Below are 19,433 nucleotides of genomic sequence, written 5' to 3'. Positions count from 1 at the left end.
CTCAAGGTCTGGGACAATGCTTTATTTTTAACTAGTCTTGATATGGAAAGTATGGGAACCGGCTGACCTGGCAAATGTTGTGTTGCATCTGCGACTCAAGGCTAAGTTCTGTCTCAGTATTGCTATCTGCATCCTGCTATGGAAATGTTATTCTTATTTGAAGGTTAAGACTGTTAGAATTTAGATTATTTTTCTCTATACTGCTTAGGAACTAGAACATACCCTGCCAAGCCACCTGCAGCCACCTGTGTGTGGTTTTTGCCTTTATAAACCCTGTAAGATTTCAGCTCGGGGGCCCTCCTCCCTATCTCCGCTGTGTCCATGTATGGGACGAGGCCCGAGCTGCAGCCCACCTGAATAAAGCCTTATTTTTCATTTCGGAACGTCTGGCTCTTGGTGGTCTTCTTGGTGGGGGTCCTGCGACTTGGGTATAACAATGAGTATATTTATTATTGCATGGTAAACATGTCAGCCAGGGTGCATTCTCATGGTTTCTGCCTGTCCTAGAAAATAAAGTCACCCAGAAATGTCAGGTTGTGCTTCCTTCCGCACCCCTCCCCACCTGGTCCCTGGCAGGGTGGCACTGAGTGAGGAGGTCTGTAACCCCATCTCTTTACAGAAAGCTTGGGGCAATGTGGTTCCCAGCTCCCAGCTGCCTTCAGGCTCACAGGTCAATGCTTCCCTTGGCCTTGAACTTCTTGGCAGAATGCTCACTTGACCGCAGCTGAAATTTGCTCCCATAAATGTAGGAAATAAAGCTATCGATTTCTACTGTGAACACACAGTTTAGCTTGGGGATCCTCTCTGGTGATAATCCTGAACACATGCTTTGTCTCCTGCACGAGGATGTCCATCACGCCCACGTATGAGGGCAATTGGACTTGGTGACTGAAATGAGAGCACCATGCAGATCGGCCTTGAGCAACTTGGCCTGAATCATCTGTGGCTGGGTATCTGGCCTTGTAATAGGGAGGTCAGATCTGGCCAGTGCCATCATTAACTGTGGAAAGGCATCAAATTGACTCAAGGTCAGATTAGAGCAGAAACCAACTCCATCTTCACTAAGATCTCCCACACCCTATCCAGGGAAATTCCCTTCGCTGTGATAAGATTGTGTAAACTGCTTGACTACCTGAGGCCTGGGAGCTTCAAGGGAACCTGTGCCCTCCTATGAGTAGGCATATCCACCTGCATCATGTGAGCCCTGCCAAATCCGTGCACCAATTCTAACTAGAATGATAGGTTGGTTCAAATAGATACTATGAGACAGGGCTGGGGATATAGCCTAGTGGGAAGAGCACTTGCCTCGTATACATGAAGCCCTGGGTTCGATTCCCCAGCACCACATATACAGAAAATGGCCAGAAGTGGCGCTGTGGCTCAAGTGGCAGAGTGCTAGCCTTGAGCAAAAAACAAGCCAGGGACAGTGCTCAGGCCCTGAGTCCATGGCCCAGGACTGGAAAAAAAAAAAAAAAAAAAGAAAAAAGAGACAGACTGTAACTCTATTGGCCACCTGCGTGTGGCCTAGCATGCTCTGTGAGTGTTGTATCCTCATTGGCCGCCTGTGTGTGGCAAGTTTGGCTGTGATGTTTGCCTTATAACCAGCCTGGAAGGCCACACTGGTATGCAGTTCCAGCTCTCGAGTCTGGGCTTCACACATGCAGGCGGTTCCAGCTCCTGAGTCTGGGCCCTGATCCTGCACACATGGTCGGCAGTTTTGGCTCCCGAGTCTGGGCTGCGACCAAGGCTGGTTGGTTCACTTTTTGTTCTCTTTTTACTTCCCCAATAAATCCATCTTTTTGTCATCTTGTACCTGGAGACTGTGTGGTGGACTCTTGGGGGAACCAGGAATCCCCTCCCTTGGGGAGGGACCCCATTTCATTATAATGAACCCCCACTTTACTTCATACTTGGTGCATTGGCTGGGAAGACACCCAAGTGAAGAAAAGGAACCTCCGGAGGTATGTCTAGGGCCACCTGAGTGGGCCCGCCAGTAAAGGTGCACTGGGATGTGCACTGTCTAGGGCCGCCTGAGCAGGCCTGTTGGTAAAGGGGCGGTGGGCTGCAGAGTGGGCCCCACCTTTAAAGGTGCTGGAGAGTGCACTGTCTGTAGGGTCGCTGGAGCACGCCCATCTGCAAGAGGGCACTGGCCGTAAAGGCAGTCTGTAGGGCTGCCGAAGCAGGCCTGTTCATAAAGGGGTGCTGGGCTGCTGAGTGGGCCCCCCCACCTGTAAAGGTGCACTGGGAAGTGCACAGTCTGGGGCTGCCTGAGTGGGCCCATCTGTAAGTGTGCACTGGAAAGTGCACTGGCTGTAAAGGCCATCTGTAGTTGCTGGGCCGCCGAGTGGGCCCTGCCTGTAAGGGCGTGCTGGAAAGTGCGCTGGCTGTAAAGGCCATCTGTGGGGCTGCCAAGTGGGCCCGTCTGAATCTGAAGGTGCACCATCTGTAGGCCTAAGACAGAGAGAAGCTGGACGCAGCGGAGCTCTCTAAGGCCTTGATTCCCTTCTGGAGGTCCTCATTGGAAAGGACATGTATGAATTTTGTCAAAAGATCAGCAATTCTGACCTTGTTCCTTGTTCTGTACGTGATCTTGTCTGTGTCTGTTCACACTTCTACTCCTGCTTGCTATGATTGACTTTTCTCTACAGGGAAGCATGGGACGAGCAAAATCCACTGAGGAACTGCTCCTCTACCTGTGTCTGTTCTTGCTTTTGCTTTTGCTTATTGTTGTTATCAGATGTGTTTTACAGGAAAATATGGGACCCCCTCAAGAGGGTCAGGTTCACCCTTATGAAGTTCATGTCCCCTTCGCTTCTAATGATCTATTAAATTGGAAACAGCAGAACCCTCCCTTCTCAAAGAAGCCTCAGGCACTAACCTCTTTGTTAGAAACTCTCTTTGTGACTCATCAACCCACCTGGGCCGATATCCAGCAATTCCTGGACATCCTCTTCACCACTGAGGAGAAAGACAGGATTCTCCGGGAAGCCAAGAAGCTGGTCCCAGGAAACAATGGCAGGCCATCAGAAGACCCCTTTGAGATAGAGGAAGCCCTCCCCTCCCAGAATCTGGACTGGAACCCGAATTTGTCAGCAGGTAGGGAGTGGCTAAAGGTTTATCACCAGACAATTCTGGGCGGTCTCTGGGCTGCTGGAAAGTGCCCTATGAATTTGTCTAAGGTTGGGGAAGTAAGACAGGGAATGGGGTCCCCAGCAATCTATTTAGAAAGGCTTCTTTATGCTTACTGTACTTATACTCCTATAGATCCAGAGGCTGAGGAAAATAAAAAAGCAATTAATATAGCATTTGTGGAACAGGCAGCTCCGGACATTAGAAAAAAGATTCAGAAAATTGAAGGGTTTGAAGGAAAAAATTTGCCGGAGTTAGTGGAGATTGCCACCAGAGTTTTTGACAACAGGGATTCTGCAGAAGAGGCAGGTTAGGAAGTTGGCTAAGATTTTTGCTATCTCCCAAGAGGAACAGAAGAGGAAAACAGGCTCTGAGCCCTGTGAGAGGAGACTAGGGAGAAGTAGAAGTAGGGAAAGAGTGTGGAAGTTAGGGATGGATCAGTGCAGCTACTGCAAGAGGAAAGGAGAGAAGAATGCCCAAAGAGAAGGGAAGCCAAAACACTGGCCTTGGATGATTGACAGAGTCGGGGCTCCCCCCTCCCAGAGCCTAGGGTAACTCTAAAAGTGGAGGGAAAACCAGTCAGATTCTTAGTGGACACTGGAGCAGACATGTCAGTTTTAAAGCAAGCCTTAGGGCCGATGACCAACCAAAAGACGAAAGTACGAGGGGGCCATGGGATCTAAAAGTTATCAATGGACTATAAGTCGAAAAGTGGACTTGGGCAAAGGAACTGTGACCCATTCCTTTTTAGTAATGCCCAAGTGTCCATACCCCTTGTTGGGGAGAGACCTATTACACAAATTGGGAGCACAAATCAAGTTTGAGGCAACGCAGATTAAAGTTGACTTGAGACCCCTACAGGAGAACCAGACCCTAAAGCTATCACTGCCAATAGCCCAAGAATATGTTCTACACCAGGCCAATGAAAACAGTCGCCCTCTCAAACTCCTCCAGGAGCTCCAAGAGAGGTTTCCCCAAGTGTGGGCAGAAACCAACCCCCAGGCCTAGCTGTCCATCAGAGCCCAGTGCTGGTCCAGCTGAGGGCTTCTGCTGAACCTATGAGAGTGAGACAGTACCCCATGGCATTAGAAGCAAGAGAGGGGATCAGGGTCCATATCAACAGCCTCCAACAAGTGGGGATACTGGTCCCATGCCAGTCACCTTGGAATACACCACTTCTTCCTGTAAAGAAGGCAGAGACAGGCAACTATAGGCTGGTGCAAGACTTGAGAGAAGTGAACAAGAGGGTTGAAGACATTCACCCAACTGTATCTAACCCATATACTTTGCTCAGCATGCTTAACCCCAAGAAACAGGTTTATACAGTCCTAGACCTGAAGGACACCTTCTTCAGCATCCCGATGGTGAAGGCCAGTCAGCCTCTATTTGCCTTCGAGTGGGCAGATCTGTAGAATGGATATCAAGGACAACTGACCTGGACCAGGCTGCCTCAAGGGTTCAAGAACTCCCCCACCATCTTTGATGAGGCACTGCACACGGACCTCCATGAGTACCGACTCTCTTTCCCCGAGGTTTCCTTGTTACAATATGTGGATGACTTGTTGATAGCTGCAGAAACAGAGGAGATCTGCTTACAAGCAACTGAAGGGCTCCTAAAGGCGCTACAGGAACTTGGCTACCGGGTCTCAGCAAAGAAGGCCCAGCTGTGCACCAAGAGAGCCACATATCTCGGGTACGATCTTGAAGGGAGACTCAGGACTCCAGGAAGCAAGCAATCATGCAGATCCCCACTCCCCACTAAGAGGCAAGTAAGGGAATTCTTGGGAACTGTGGGGTACTGTAGACTCTGGATTTTGGAGTTTGCTGAAGTAGCACAGCCCTTATATGAGATTACCAAAGGGCCAGGAGAAAATATTAGATGGACAGAAGAAGAGGAATGGGCATTCCAGACCCTTAAAAAGCAGCTAGTCTCAGCTCCAGCCCTGGCCATCCCGGATATCCACAAACCTTTCTACTTATCCGTGGATGAAAAGGCTGGAGTGGGAAAAGGCATGCTAACTCAGAAGTTAGGACCCTGGTATCGGCCAGTGGCCTACTTATCTAAAAAATTGGACCCTGTTGCATCAGGATGGCCTACCTGCCTTAGGGTGATTGCAGCAACAGCTCAGCTAGTCAAAGACTCTAACAAGCTAACATTGGGGCAGGACCTAGGGGTAACTACTCCCCATGTGGTTGAGAACTTGTTACAAAGCCCCCCTGGACTGGTGGATGTCCAATGCCAGGCTAACACAGTACCAGGCCCTGTTGCTTGACCAGCCTAAAGTGACTTTCCGAGCTTCCACAGCCCTCAACCCTGCCACCCTGCTGCCAGACACTGATCAGACAGTGCTGCATGACTGTGCAGAGGTTGTGGCCCATGTCCACAGCATTCAACCAGACCTCACAGACGTCCCGCTACCAGACGTGGAAAAGACCATGTTCACCGACGGAAGCAGCTACGTGATGGACAGAGTGAGGCGAGCGGGAGCAGCGGTCGTGGAAGGGGACCAAGTCATCTGGGCTGAGCCATTACCAGTGAGCACCTCAGCGCAAAAAGCTGAGCTCATTGCCCTAACCCAAGCTCTGACGCTGGGAAAGGACAAGAAGGTCAACATCTATACGGACAAGCAGGTATGCATTTGCCACTGTACATGTACACAGGGCCATTTACAAGGAACACGGGCTGCTGACAGCAGAAGGCAAAACCATCAAAAACAAAGAACAGGGCTGGGGATATAGCCTAGTGGCAAGAGTGCCTGCCTCGGATACACGAGGCCCTAGGTTCGATTCCCCAGCACCACATATACAGAAAACGGCCAGAAGTGGCGCTGTGGCTCAAGTGGCAGAGTGCTAGCCTTGAGCGGGAAGAAGCCAGGGACAGTGCTCAGGCCCTGAGTCCAAGGCCCAGGACTGGCCAAAAAAAAAACAAAAAACAAAAAAACAAAGAACAGATATTAGGCCTACTTCAGGCCATATGGTTGCCAAAGGCAGTCGCTGTAATGCACTGCCCAGGACATCAGAAGGGAAACTCAGAGGAGGCAAAGGGCAACCGGAGAGCGGAGAAGGCTGCATGGGAAGTGGCTGCAAGAGATAGGGGCCTGATGGCATTAGCCCTTCTCCCGACGCCAGCCCTCCCAGAGGAGCCCCAGTATTCTTCTGAAGATCAAAAGGTTCTCCAGTCTCTTCACAATGTAAGTGAAAAGGGAAACTGGAAACAGACTCACAGCGGAAGAATTATTCTTCCATGAGCATTAGGATGGACTCTCATTAAGCAAATATACCAGGGAACCCATCTAGGAAAGAGCAAGCTAGCGGAATTGATTCGCCGATTTTACTATATACCTGAAATGGACAAAATGTTAGAAGATATTCCCAGCTGGTGTGTGCCATGCCAGAGGACAAATGCTGCTGGTGGAGTAGCCATCAAAGGAAGGAGGGAAAGAGGAACAGTTCAGGAGCCTATTGGGAGGTAGACTTTACTGAGGTAAAAACAGGCAAGTATGGATATAAGTACCTGCTAGTTTTTGTAGACACCTTTTCAGGATGGACAGAAGCTTTCCCAACCAAGTGGGAAACAGCACAAACTGTAACGAAGAAGCTGCTAGAGGAGATAATTCCCAGGTTTGGACTCCCAGTAGCCATAGGCTCAGACAATGGCCCCACTTTCATCTCTCAGGTAACCCAGCTTTTGGGTAAGTCATTGGGGATTAATTGGAAATTACATTGTGCCTGCCACCCCCAAAGTTCAGGTCAGGTAGAGAGGATGAATAGGACTCTAAAGGAGACCTTAACCAAATTGACCCTTGAGACTGGTGAAAACTGGACAGCCCTCCTACCATTTGCCCTTCTGCGGGTATGCTGTACACTATACTTTAAGGGCATCACACCTTATGAGATAATGTTTGGGAGGCCTCCTCCCCTATGCCCTAAGCTTGGTTCTGAAGCCATAGCTGAATTGTCTAACCAACATTTGTTACAGTCCTTACAGGCCCTGCAGAGAGTCCAAAATAAACTTTACTCCCAGATCAAGGCCGCTCATGAGAAACTGCCTAAGGATGCCCTAGCCTCACACCTGTGCCAGGACAGTTGGTGTGGGTAAGGCGACATAAGACTGAGTCCTTGGAGCCCCGCTGGAAAGGCCCCTACACTGTAGTCCTGACCACTCCTACTGCTGTCAAGGTAGATGGCCTAAAGATCTGGATCCACGCCTCCCATGTCAAAGCAGCTAACCTGACCAAGGAGGACAAGTGGAAGGTGGTGCAATCTGGTGATGACCCACTAAAATGAACATTTGTGAAACATTTGAACTAGTAATGTTCTTGTGGCTTTGATAAAGAGTAAGAAAGGGCGAGTTTAAGTTTAAACTCTGAGTTTGAGCATTACCAAATTTTTGGAGCTTTATTGCATTGCCAAAAGAGGAACTGAGGAAAAGACTTTGAAATCAAAAATGAATTTCCAGTCTGTCTATCAGCTTTTTGTAACAGTTTTCAACAGACCCACAGAGGACAGATAATTCCTAACATTGGCCTTTAATAAATTCCAGGTAAGAGCATACTTAAAAGCTATTTCTGTGTGGACCACCTTGTTGCCTTAATTGGAGTAAAGTGGCCTTATGTACAGACTCATGATCTGCGGTTCACAGCCAGCCCGGGCAGAGAAAGGTCCCTGTGAGAGTCTTGTCTCTAATCATCCAGCAGAGTGCTGGGAACAGAGTTGTGAGTTGCTTTGAGGCTCAAAGTGGTAGAGTGCTAATCTTGAGCTGGAGAGCTGAGGGACAGCACTCAAGCCCTGAGTCCAAGTCCAGCGACGAACCAAGAGAAATGCCAAAGGTGCATTTACCTCAGAGTGAAAAAGTCATTCCTGGGACAAATGGAGCATCCAGAGGCAGCAAGCCACTGCTTGGAGGGCAGAGACAGTCTCAGATCTCAGAGTCACCTGTGTTTAGCCTTTCAACAGTTAACTGGAGCCGGGAGGTACTAAAAGAATAGTTTGTAAGCATGCCTTTCTAAATGCTCACGTCTATCTACTGGGCAGGAACTTGCCAGTCATCTGTGATAGTGGGTAGTAAAGCTAAGATATTGGAAGGACATTCTTCCTGTGGTAACCTTCCCACTCCTCTAAGTTAACTGGAGTTGACGAGCTCTATTAAGAAAAACATGCGGGGCTGGGAATATGGCCTAGTGGCAAGAATGCTTGCCTCGTGTACATGAGGCCCTGAGTTCGATTCCCCAGCACCACATATATAGAAAATGGCTAGAAGTGGCTCTGTGGCTCAAGTGGCAGAGTGCTAGCCTTGAGCAAAAAGAAGCCAGGGACAGTTCTCAGGCCCTGAGTCCAAGCCCAGGACTGGCAAAAAATAAAAAAATGCATGGCAGGCTACAGAGTCACTCTCAGGAAATGCTTGGAGTGGGAGGTGTGTCCAAGTGTATTAGAGTGTCCAGATGAACTAGGGTGTGATCTCAGAGGAGGTGTGCCAGTTCCCTAGGTAACTGGATGGAGATTTGAAACAGGTGAGAACACCTGCAGCTGTCCTGGGGATGGACCCCAGGGATAACCAGGTTCTTTCTGGGTGCAAGCTTAAGAGCAGCAGTCACATCAGATTGGCTCTTGTATCATCCTTGCTCTCCCCAGAAACCTGTGGGCGGAGTCATATTACAGTCCAGGCAAGATTAAGCTCTCCAAGAAAAATCAATGATTTGATTTTTATGTACAAGAAAAAAACGGGGGAATGTAATAGGGAGGTCAGATCTGGCCAGTGCCATCATTAACTGTGGAGGAGTGTCAGATTGACTCCAGGTCAGATTAGAGAAGGAGCCAACTCCATCTTCACTAAGATCTCCCCCACCTGGGCTGGGAATATGGCCTAACGGCAAGGGTGCTTGCCTTGCATACATGGAGCCCTGAGTTCGATTCCCCAGCACCACATATATAAAAAATGGCCAGAAGTGGCACTGTGGCTCAAGTGGCAGAGTGCTAGCCTTGAGCAAAAAGAAGCCAGGAACAGTGCTCAGGCCCTGAGTCCAAGCCCAGGACTGGAAAAAAAAAAAAAAAAAAAAGATCTCCCCCACCCTGGCTAGGGAAGTTCCCCTTCCCTGTGATAAGATTGTGTAAACTGCTTGACTAACTGAAGCATGGAAGTTTCAAGGAACGTTCAAGGTTAAACCTGTGCCCTCCTATGAGTAGGCAGATCCACCTGTATCATGTGAGCCCTGCCAAATCCATGCGCCAATTCTGACTAGAATGATAGGTTGGTTCAAATAGATACTATTGTTGTGCCAAATCATGAGATGACCACCAAGAAGGCCACCGAGACTCAGAAATTCCGAAATGCAAAAGCAAGGTAAGGCTTTATTCAAGCGAGCTGCAACTCGGGCCACGTCCTCCCCACCTACACAGCGGAGGTTAGGAGGAAGCCCCGAGCTGCGATTACACAGGGCTTATAAAGGCAAAAAACAAAGTTATAACTGTTGTGCCAAGTTGCAAGACCACCCCCAAGAAGATCACCGAGATTCAGACACTCCGAAATGCAAAAGCAAGGCAAGGCTTTATTTAACGAGCTGCCAACTCGGGCCTTGTCCTACCCACCGACACAGCGGAGGTTAGGAGGGAGCCCCGAGCTGTGATTACACAGGGCTTATAAAGGCAAAGAACAAGGTTACAACAATCAGCTGTGCAAGCAAGATTAGAACACAGGTACAAATCTGATTGGCTCAGGGTGCGATTCTAAAATGGGGTTCACGTGGTGGGGCCTGACTTCAAAGTCTGGCACCTCATTTCCCCCTTTGTCTTTCTGGTACCTTGGGAGCCAATCATGGCTCCATTCTGTCCATTTCAATGGCTTGCATGTCTAGGAGATGATATAGAGGTAAGGCATGGGCCAGTAGGGCCAAAAATAGTATCTGAAAATAACTCTGGTCCCTCGGTTTTAAAGAGGGGCTGATGGGTGAAGATCATCCATCTTCTGTAACTTCTTCAGGCTGACTCAGGGGCGTTGACCTTACCTAGCCAGGAACCTATAACCTTAGTCTACTTTACCAAGGGACTGCAGGATTCACCTCACTTTGGAGTGAGCTGCCAAAATAACATTAACACTAGCCAGGGTAGTAAGGAAAGAAGGCAAAAAGAAAATTATAACAATATTCAGTCTAACTTTCTTTTCTTGAGGCGAAGGTGAAGCGGCTGAGTTGGGTGCTTGGAGACCTCCCATGTTCCACCACGGTAGTTGTCGTCCAGGGCAAAGGGGTCAGCTGGCCTGGCGTGGAAGCAATGAACCCAAGTGGCAATGCCGTCTAGGGTCCCTTCCACCGTGGTTCTTAGGATTTCAGTCCCCTGGTCTGAATAAATGGGGGGTAGGGACAGAAGCAGAATCATATAATGCCTTAAGTTGGGGTCACATTCTTGTACACGAGCTGCAAATAATCGAGTTTACACAAAAATTCAGCATTATCCAAATCAGCAAGCAATTCAGTCTGAAGGCTAGGGATAATGGGCGGGGGCTACCCGTACATTATTTCAAAAGGAGTAAAGCCAAGCTGATAGGGAGAATTTCTTACTCTAAGCAGAGCAAAAGAAAGGAGTGACACCCAGTCTGCGCCAGTCTCTAAGGCCAGTTTAGTTAAGGTTTCTTTTAGACTCCGATTCATCCTCTTTACCTGTCCTGAACTCTGGGGTCTATAAGCACAATGCAATTTCCAATCCATCCCCAGTGCTGCAGCTATTCCCTGACTTACTTTTGAGACAAAAGCCTGCCTGTTGTCTGACCCAGTGGTGGATGGGAAGCCATACCTGGGTAGGATTTCTTCCAGGATCTTCTTAGCCACTACATTCGCAGTCTCATGCTTTGTTGGATAGGCTTCAACCCATCCTGAAAAGGTGTCTACAAAAACTAGCAAATATTTGTAATTTCTGTGAAATCTACTTCCCAATACACACCTGGCCTATTCCCACAGAGGCGAGCTCCTTTAGTAATGTTGATTGGGGACATTGGCAAGCTGACAGGCCTTTAACAGATCTCAATAATGACACAATCTCAGGTCTACTAGCTTTCTTTACTAAACAGATGTATGAGCTTAAAATTCTCACTGCCAGTCAGGGCTTTGAGTAAATGCGGGGGGTGAGATTTTAATCTATCCTCTCATTTGATAAACTTACTCTTCACAGATGACTGGCAAATTCCTGCCCAGTAGACAGACATGGGCATTGGAAAGACATGCTTATGAACTATTCTTCAAGGACTTCCCGGCTTTAACTTTTGAAAGGCCAATAGTAGTGACTCTAGGATCTGACACCATCTCTGCCATCCAAGCAGTGGCTTACTGCCTCTGGATGCTCCATCACTTTTGTCCCAGGAGGAGTGACTTTCGACTTGGACTCAGGGCCTGAGTGCTGTCCCTCAGCTCTCCAGCTCACGACTAGCACCGTACCACTTTGAGCTCCACACAACTCCGTTCCCAGCACTCTGCTGGCTGATTAGAGACAAGTCTCTCACAGGGACCTTTCTTTGCCCGGGCTGGCTTCGAACTGCAGATTCAGATCAGTGAGTCTTGTAAGAGGCCACTTTACTCCAATTAAAGCAACAAGGTGGTCCACACAGAAGTAGTTTTTAAGCATGCTCTCTTACCTGGAACTTATTAAGGGTCAGTATTAGATCTCAACAAACTTGTAGGAATCACCTGCCTGTGCTTCTCTGTAGGCCCGCTGGAAACAGTTACAAAAAACCTACAAAGAAGCTGGAATGGCAATTAAACATTTTGGTAGCCATAATTCTCCTTTTCTCACTTTGCAATAATTATTTAGGACAATTTTAAAACAGACAAATTACAGGACAAGACAAATGAACAGCGCTGTTTTCTTACCTTCGGAGTCTGGGATCTCGGGGTCTCTGGGGCTATCCCGGACGAAACCCCAAATGTTGTGCCAAGTTGCAAGACCACCCCCAAGAAGACCACCGAGATTCAGACACTCCGAAATGCAAAAGCAAGGCAAGGCTTTATTTAACGAGCTGCCAACTCGGGCTTCGTCCTACCCACCGACACAGCGGAGGTTAGGAGGGAGCCCCGAGCTGTGATTACACAGGGCTTATAAAGGCAAAGAACAAGGTTACAACAATCAGCTGTGCAAGCAAGATTAGAACACAGGTACAAATCTGATTGGCTCAGGGTGCGATTCTAAAATGGGGTTCACGTGGTGGGGCCTGACTTCAAAGTCTGGCACCTCAACAACAATCAGGTGTTCAAGCAAGCAAGATTAGCACACAGGTACAAATCTGATTGGCTCAGGGTTCGATTCTAGGGGTGGTCAGAGTTAAGCATTCCCAGCGGTTAGAGTTCTAGACCCACTGGGCCCTAATGGGCTTGTCCTGGGTCTGCTCACTGGGCCTGCTTATCTCAGGTTCATGTGGTAAAGTGGGGTTCACGTGGTAAAATGAGGCCTGACTTCAAAGTCTGGCACTTCATTTCCTCCTTTTTCTTTTTGGTACCTTGGGAGCCAATCATGGCTCCATTCTGTCTATTTCAATGGCTTGCATGTCTAGGGGATGATATAGAGATAAGGCATGGGCCAATAGGGCCCAAAGTAGTAACCAAAGGGCCTGTCACCATTTCTCACAAGTACAGTCTCTGTACCTCTGTTTTGCATGCCTCTAGTTTATCCTGCCTCATCTTCCCAAAAACAACTGTGGTCCCTCGGTTTTAAAGGGGGGCTGATGGGTGAAGATCATCCATCTTCTGTAACTTCTTCAGGCTGACTCAGGGGTGTTGACCTTACCTAGCCAGGAACATATAACCTTATCTACTTTACCAAGGGACTGCAGGATTACTGCAAACTGAAAATTAACTTTCAGCTATACAGACTTACCATTAGCTGTATAGTGTTTAGTATCTAAATGTAAGCAACAAAATAATACATAAACTTCTCAGCTGTGCTCTAAGGGTCGGGTGGCTATACCCGTATTCCTGAGCAAGCCCAAAACTACCTAAAATGAGGGGGTCACCTCACTTTGGAGTGAGCTGCCAAAATAACATCAACACTAGCCAGGGCAGTAAGGAAAGAAGGCAAAAAGAAAATTATAACAATATTCAGTCTAACTTTCTTTTCTTGAGGCGAAGGCGAAGCGGCTGAGTTGGGTGCTTAGAGACCTCCCATGTTCCACCACGGTAGTCGTCGTCCAGGGCAAAGGGGTCAGCTGGCCTGGCGTGGGAGCAATGTACCTGTGTCAATGCCGTCTACCTTGAGGGCGGTGGGAGTAGTCAGTAGCACTACGTAGCGTCCCTTCCACCGTGGTTTTAAGGATTTGGGGTTATGCCTCTGGACGAACACCCAGTCCCCTGGTCTGAATAAATGGGGGGTAGGGACAGAAGCAGAATCATATAATGCCTTAAGTTGGGGCCACATATTCTTGTGCACGAGCTGTAAATAATCAAGTTTACACAAAAATTCAGCATCATCCAAATCAGCAAGCAATTCAGTCTGAAGGCTTATTTCAAAAGGAGTAAAGCCAAGTTGATAGGGAGAATTTCTTCCTCTAAGCAGAGCAAAAGGAAGGAGTGACACCCAGTCTGCGCCAGTCTCCAAGGCCAATTTAGTTAAGGTCTCTTTTAGAGTCTGATTCATTCTATCTGTCCTGAACTCTGGGGTCTATAAGCACAATGCAATTTCCAATCCATCCCCAGTGCAGCGGCTATTCCCTGACTGACTTTTGAGACGAAGGCCGGTCCGTTGTCCAACCCAATGGTGGATGGGAAGGCATACCTGGGTAGGATTTCTTCCAGGATCTTCTTAGCCACTACACTCGTGGTCTCATGCTTTTTTGGATAGGCTTCAACCCATCCTGAAAAGCTGTCTACAAAAACTAGCAAATATTTGTATCCAAATTTTCCAGGTTTAATTTCTGTGAAATCTACTTCCCAATGCACGCCTGGCCTATCCCCACGGAGGTGAGCTCCTTTAGTAATCTGTTGATTGGGGGCATTGGTAAGCTGACAGGCCTTGCAATTTTTAACAATATCTTCAATAAGTTGATCTCCTTGTCTAATTTTCACTTTGGAGTGTCAGAGCAAGTCCTGCATTCTTCGGGTTCCCATGTGAGAAGCTCAGTGGATTCTCTTAAGGATCCCCTTACCCAGCCCTTGTGGCAAGATAAGTTTCCCTTCACAAGTTTTCCACCAGTCATTGTTTCCTTCTTTGTCCAGGGGTTTTGTGGGCCATGGGATTTTTCTTTATCCACTCCAAGTCTTCTTGGGACTACTGGGGCACAGGAGGCAAAGCTCGTGGCCCTGGGTCTACTAGAGTCAATGCCTCTGTTCATATAGAAGCTTGACCATCTCAGCCAACCCAGGTATCCACAGCTGGCAAAAGCCTGCTGTTGCTGTTCCCAGGAACTCTGACTTGTCTGGCTGATTTAGGCACAGGGATTTTCAGCACAGTCTCTTTACGTGCATCTGACAGCCAACACTTGCCGTCTCTTAATATAAAGCCCAGATAGGTGACTTCAGGTTTACAAATTTGTGCCTTTTAACATTCTAGTTTGTAAAAGCTTTCTCCTGACTGGCTGGGGAACTGATCTCTGATGACCTTTGCAGGCCTTTAACAGATCTCAATAAGGACACAATCTCAATAAGGACACAATCTTAGGTCTACAAGCTTTCTTTCCTAAACAGATGTATCAGCTTAAAATTCTCACTGCCAGTCAGAGCTTTGAGTACATGTGGGGGGTTGAGATTTTAAACTTATCCTTTCATTTGACAAACTTACCTTTACTAACCACATCACAGATGACTGGCAAGTTCCTGTCCAGTAGACAGACATGGGCATTAGAAAGGCATGCTTATGAACTATTCTAGGACTTCCCGGCTTTGATTAACTTTTGAAAGGCCAAACAGGAGTGACTCTAGGATCTGACACCATCTCTGCCATCCAAGCAGTGGCTTACTGCCTCTGGATGCTCCATCACTTTTGTCCCAAGAGGAGTGACTTTTCCACTGGACTTGGACTCAGGGCCTGAGTGCTGTCCCCCAGCTCTCCAGTTCAAGACTAGCACCCTACCATTTTGAGCTCCACACAACTCCGTTCCCAGCACTCTGCTGGCTGCTTAGAGACAAGTGTCTCACCAGGGACCTTTCTCTGCCTGGGCTGGCTTCGAACCGCAGATTTCAGATCAGTGAGTCTTACAAGAGGCCACTTTACTCCAATTAGAAGCAACAAGGTGGTCCACACAGAAGTAGTTTTTAAGCATGCTCTCTTACTTGGAACTTATTAAGGGTCAGTATTAGATCTCGACAAACTTGTAGGAATCACCTGTGCTTCTCTGTGGGCCTGCTGGAAATGGTTACAAAACCTACAAAGAAGCTGGAATGGCAATTTAACATTTTGGTAGCCATAATTCTCCTTTTCTCACTTTGCAATAATTCTTTAGGACAATTTTACTTCCAAATTTCTTATCTAGAAATGTATTCTTGATCTCCAAAGCCTTTTTAACAGTAACACAACACTTTAGCTTTTATCTGCATTGGAAAAACTCTGAAGCTTACCGCATGGCATGAAGACCTTTGAATTTTTCCTTAATGCAAGAATTACAATTACAGAATTAGTAACACTTATCCGTTCAGCTTTCCAATATATTAGTGAGAAACGGCCCATTTTGCCATTTCTTCCTACATAGAGTTAATGAGAGTTTACTTCTATCCCCATTAGTTTTCACAGGAATCAAATCACATCAGATAAACTTTCCAATGATTTAAAAAACTTTTCCAATTCTTAGTACCTCTCAAGGGGCAGTTTTAGAAATTAGTCAAATCATTCATTTTTACTACAAGTTTTCCAATGTTCACCTGAAAACAAAGATGGAAGAAAGGCCTCCATTGGCCTGTCCTACTGAACGGCCTATCTCCATTGTACTCCTCAGAGCTTGATGAACTGTCTTGGTGCTGTCTTGTCCTCTTCCACCATGAATGGACACCCCCTTATGGCTGTCCCACCACGTGGGCTGGCTAAGCTGCACCTTTGCCAGATCACCCCTCACTCCTGTGGATAGGCACACAGGCCCATCCCAGGTTTTACCTGTCCTTTCCTATTAGTCTTTGAACTGAGAAACCCAAGCAGTTTTTTTTAAAACAGTGATAAACCTTTACATCCAAATTAAAGCATTTGGTAATGCCTGAACTTGATGACCATTTGGATTTAAACTTAAACTCACTCAATTTTACATCATACTAACAGTCATGAACATGTTCACACTCACACATGCACACACACAAATATATTCAAAAGATCTTAAAGTGTGCAGAATAAGCATCGGTCATACATTTTCCAGTGGCAAGAGGTATTTTGTCAATCTTACTCCTGCAACACCCAAATTTTAAGACAAAAAACTTTAACAAACATTTTAGCACACCAAATAATTTTCTGCCTAAGAAGGCTGGGTGGAGGTCCCCCCAGAGTCCTTTTTGTGGACACTCACACTCTGAACCGTCGCCTGTACATTTTTCCAATGAGCTATGCAGGTTTGACACAAAAGATTGTAAGACTTACAAACAACATGGGATGACAGCGCTGCGCAGTGGGGTCAACCCCCGCCGCCTGCGGGTGGCTTGGGCTGGCCCCGTGTCTGCCCCTGACGCCTCTGTGCCCCGGGCTGCCAGTGCCAGGACTGGTCGGGACCCTCCAGAGCGGAGGGCACAGCTGAAACATTTTAAGAAAGGCGGAACCCAAGCTGGAGTGTCCCTGTCAACTAGTTCCCTCCAGGTGTCTATATAAGGAATCTGGTCTAGATAGCCTAAATGAGGGGCGTCGATTCAAAGCTCCCCTCAGGTGGCCATTAGCCTCAAGGATGGGCCATTCTGACTTGCACAGGGTGATTTTCCTCCTTACATGCCTGAGTTATCTCCTTGACCTCCTTCCAGGGAGCTAGGGTCAAATCTAGGGGGCTAGATGGAGGTCCCCAAGATAGAAAATTACCCATAGCTCTGATCAGATTTTTAGTTCAAAAGGCTACGAAAAAAACAACAACAATACAACACACAGGCCTGAGAATAAGAAAAGCTATGAGTTGGAGATCTCCTATGTTGGCCCACAAGCCACCTCCTGCAAGCTAGAAGCAGCAGGAGCAGACCCCAAGTTGGCCCACAACCTTCCCGGAAGGGTGCAGGAGGAGTGGACCCAAGTGGACTCAGAGTCTGGGGCTCAGGTAAGAGTGGAGAGTCTCCTAGGTTGGCCCACAAGCCTCCTGCTAAGCAGCAGAAGCAGACGTAAGTTGGCCCAACCTCCCGCAAGGGTGCAGGAGGAGTGGACACAAGTGGACTCAAGTAGTGCTAGAGAGTCTGGGGCGTCCCCCAGTCTCCCACGAGATTGTCAAGTAAGCGCGTCTGCTTCGACAACCCCTTCAAGAACCCCTTTAAGAAATAAGCAAAAGGGCTGGGGATATGGCCTAGTGGCAAGAGTGCTTGCCTCGTATACATGAGGCCCTGGGTTCGATTCCCCAGCACCACATATACAGAAAGTGGCGCTGTGGCTCAAGTGGCAGAGTGCTAGCCTTGAGCAAAAAGAAGCCAGGGACAGTGCTCAGGCCCTGAGTCCAAGCCCCAGGACTGGCAAAATAAAAAAAGGAAAAAAAAGAAATAAGCAAAAGCAAAACAGACAAACAGACAAATTACAGGACGAGATAAATGAACAGCGCTGTTTCCTTACCTTCGGAGTCGGAGGTCTCTGGGGCGATCCCGGACAAGCCCCCAAATGTTGTGCCAAGTCACGAGACGACCACCAAGAAGACGACTGAGACTCCGACATTCCGAAATGCAAAAGCAAGGCAAGGGTTTATTCAAGCGAGCTGCAACTCAGGCCACGTCCTACCCACCGACACAGCGGAGGTTAGGAGGAAGCCCCGAGCTACGATTACACAGGGCTTATAAAGGCAAAAGACAAAGTTACAACAATCAGGTGTTCAAGCAAGCAAGATTAGGATACAGGTACAAATCTGATTGGCTCAGGGTTCAATTCTAGGAGTGGTCAGAGTTAAGCATTCCCAGTGGTTAGAGTTCTAGACCGACTGGGACCTAATGGGCTTGTCCTGGGTCTGCTCACAGGGCCTGCTTATCTCAGGTTCGTGTGGTAAAGTGGGGTTCGCGTGGTAAAATGGGGTTTATTGTGGTAAAATGGGGCCTGACTTCAAAGTCTGGCAGTTCACTATGAGACAGACTGTAACTCTATTGGCCACCTGTGAGTGTTGTAGCCTCATTGGCCGCCTGTGTGTGGCAAGTTTGGCTGTGATGTTTGCCTTATAACCAGGCTGGAAGGCCACACTGGCATGCAGTTCCAGCTCTCCAGTCTGGGCTGCACACGTGCGGGCGGTTCCAGCTCCCAAGTCTGGGCCCTGATCCTACATACATAGTCGTCAGTTTCGGCTCCTGAGTCTGGGCTGCGACCAAGGCCGGTCGGTTCACTTTTGTTCACTTTTTACTTCCCCAATAAATCCATCTTTTTGTCATCTTGTAGCTGGAGACTGTGTGGTGGACTCTTGGGGGAACCAGGAATCCCCTCCCTTGGAGGGACCCCGTTTCATTGTAGCGAACCCCCACTTTACTTCAGCCTCAGACCATGGCACAGGTCCCGGATGTACTGTTTCCAGAGCTCATGCAGAGGGAGAAAGAGGTCATACCTGCACAGCATGCTCTCCAGCTTCTTTCTGAGAAAGGGCACAGTAGATCATACCAGTCATGGTTGGGCCACTTCCGGTGCGCTCTGATGAAGTTGATCGAAGGGGTCGCTCCCTTTCAGAAATTTTAGGCCCCCAGGAATCTCTTTTCAAAATTGCCGCTGGAGAAGTTCCTGGAGCCAAGGCTCTGCGTGTCACTCACAAGTGCATCCACGCAGAGTGGCCATGATGCCGGAGATACGCGCTGGAGCACGGCCCCTCCTTTTATTCTTGTACATAAAAATCAAATCATTGATTTCTCTTTGAGAGTTTAATCTTGCCTGGACTGTAAAATGATTTCACCCACAGGCTGCTGGGGAGAGCAAGGATGAGACAAGAGCCAGAACTGCTGCTCGTAAGCTTGCACCCAGGAAGAAACAGGTTATCTGTGAGGTCTATCCCCAGGAGGGTTGCAGGTGTTCTCACCTGTTTAAGTCTCCATCCAGTTACCTAGGTAACTGACACACCTGGATTCAGTTACATCCCTCCTTTCTGAGGTCACACCCTAATCCATCTGGACACATTCTATTACACTTGGATACACCTCCCACCAAGCATTACCAGGGAGTGACTTTCTAGCCTGCCATACATGCTTTCCAATTTTCTTAATAGAGCTAGT

General features: G+C 48.0%; 1 long non-coding RNA gene across 1 annotated transcript; it reads right to left on the bottom strand.

Moving 5' to 3' along the window:
- Positions 1-644: 644 nt before the first annotated feature.
- Positions 645-18,982, bottom strand: LOC125358007. The gene is made up of 3 exons (XR_007212253.1): positions 18,779-18,982; positions 9,243-9,244; positions 645-656 (listed from the first exon to the last, which is right to left on the bottom strand). It is a non-coding gene; the product is annotated as an uncharacterized LOC125358007 (long non-coding RNA).
- Positions 18,983-19,433: the final 451 nt, after the last annotated feature.

This window comes from Perognathus longimembris, chromosome 10, assembly GCF_023159225.1.
Source record: "Perognathus longimembris pacificus isolate PPM17 chromosome 10, ASM2315922v1, whole genome shotgun sequence".
In the NCBI taxonomy this organism is placed as follows: Eukaryota; Metazoa; Chordata; class Mammalia; order Rodentia; family Heteromyidae; genus Perognathus; species Perognathus longimembris.
The sequence above is the reverse complement of the archived record's forward strand: the minus strand, read 5'-3'. Positions and strand labels throughout refer to the sequence as shown.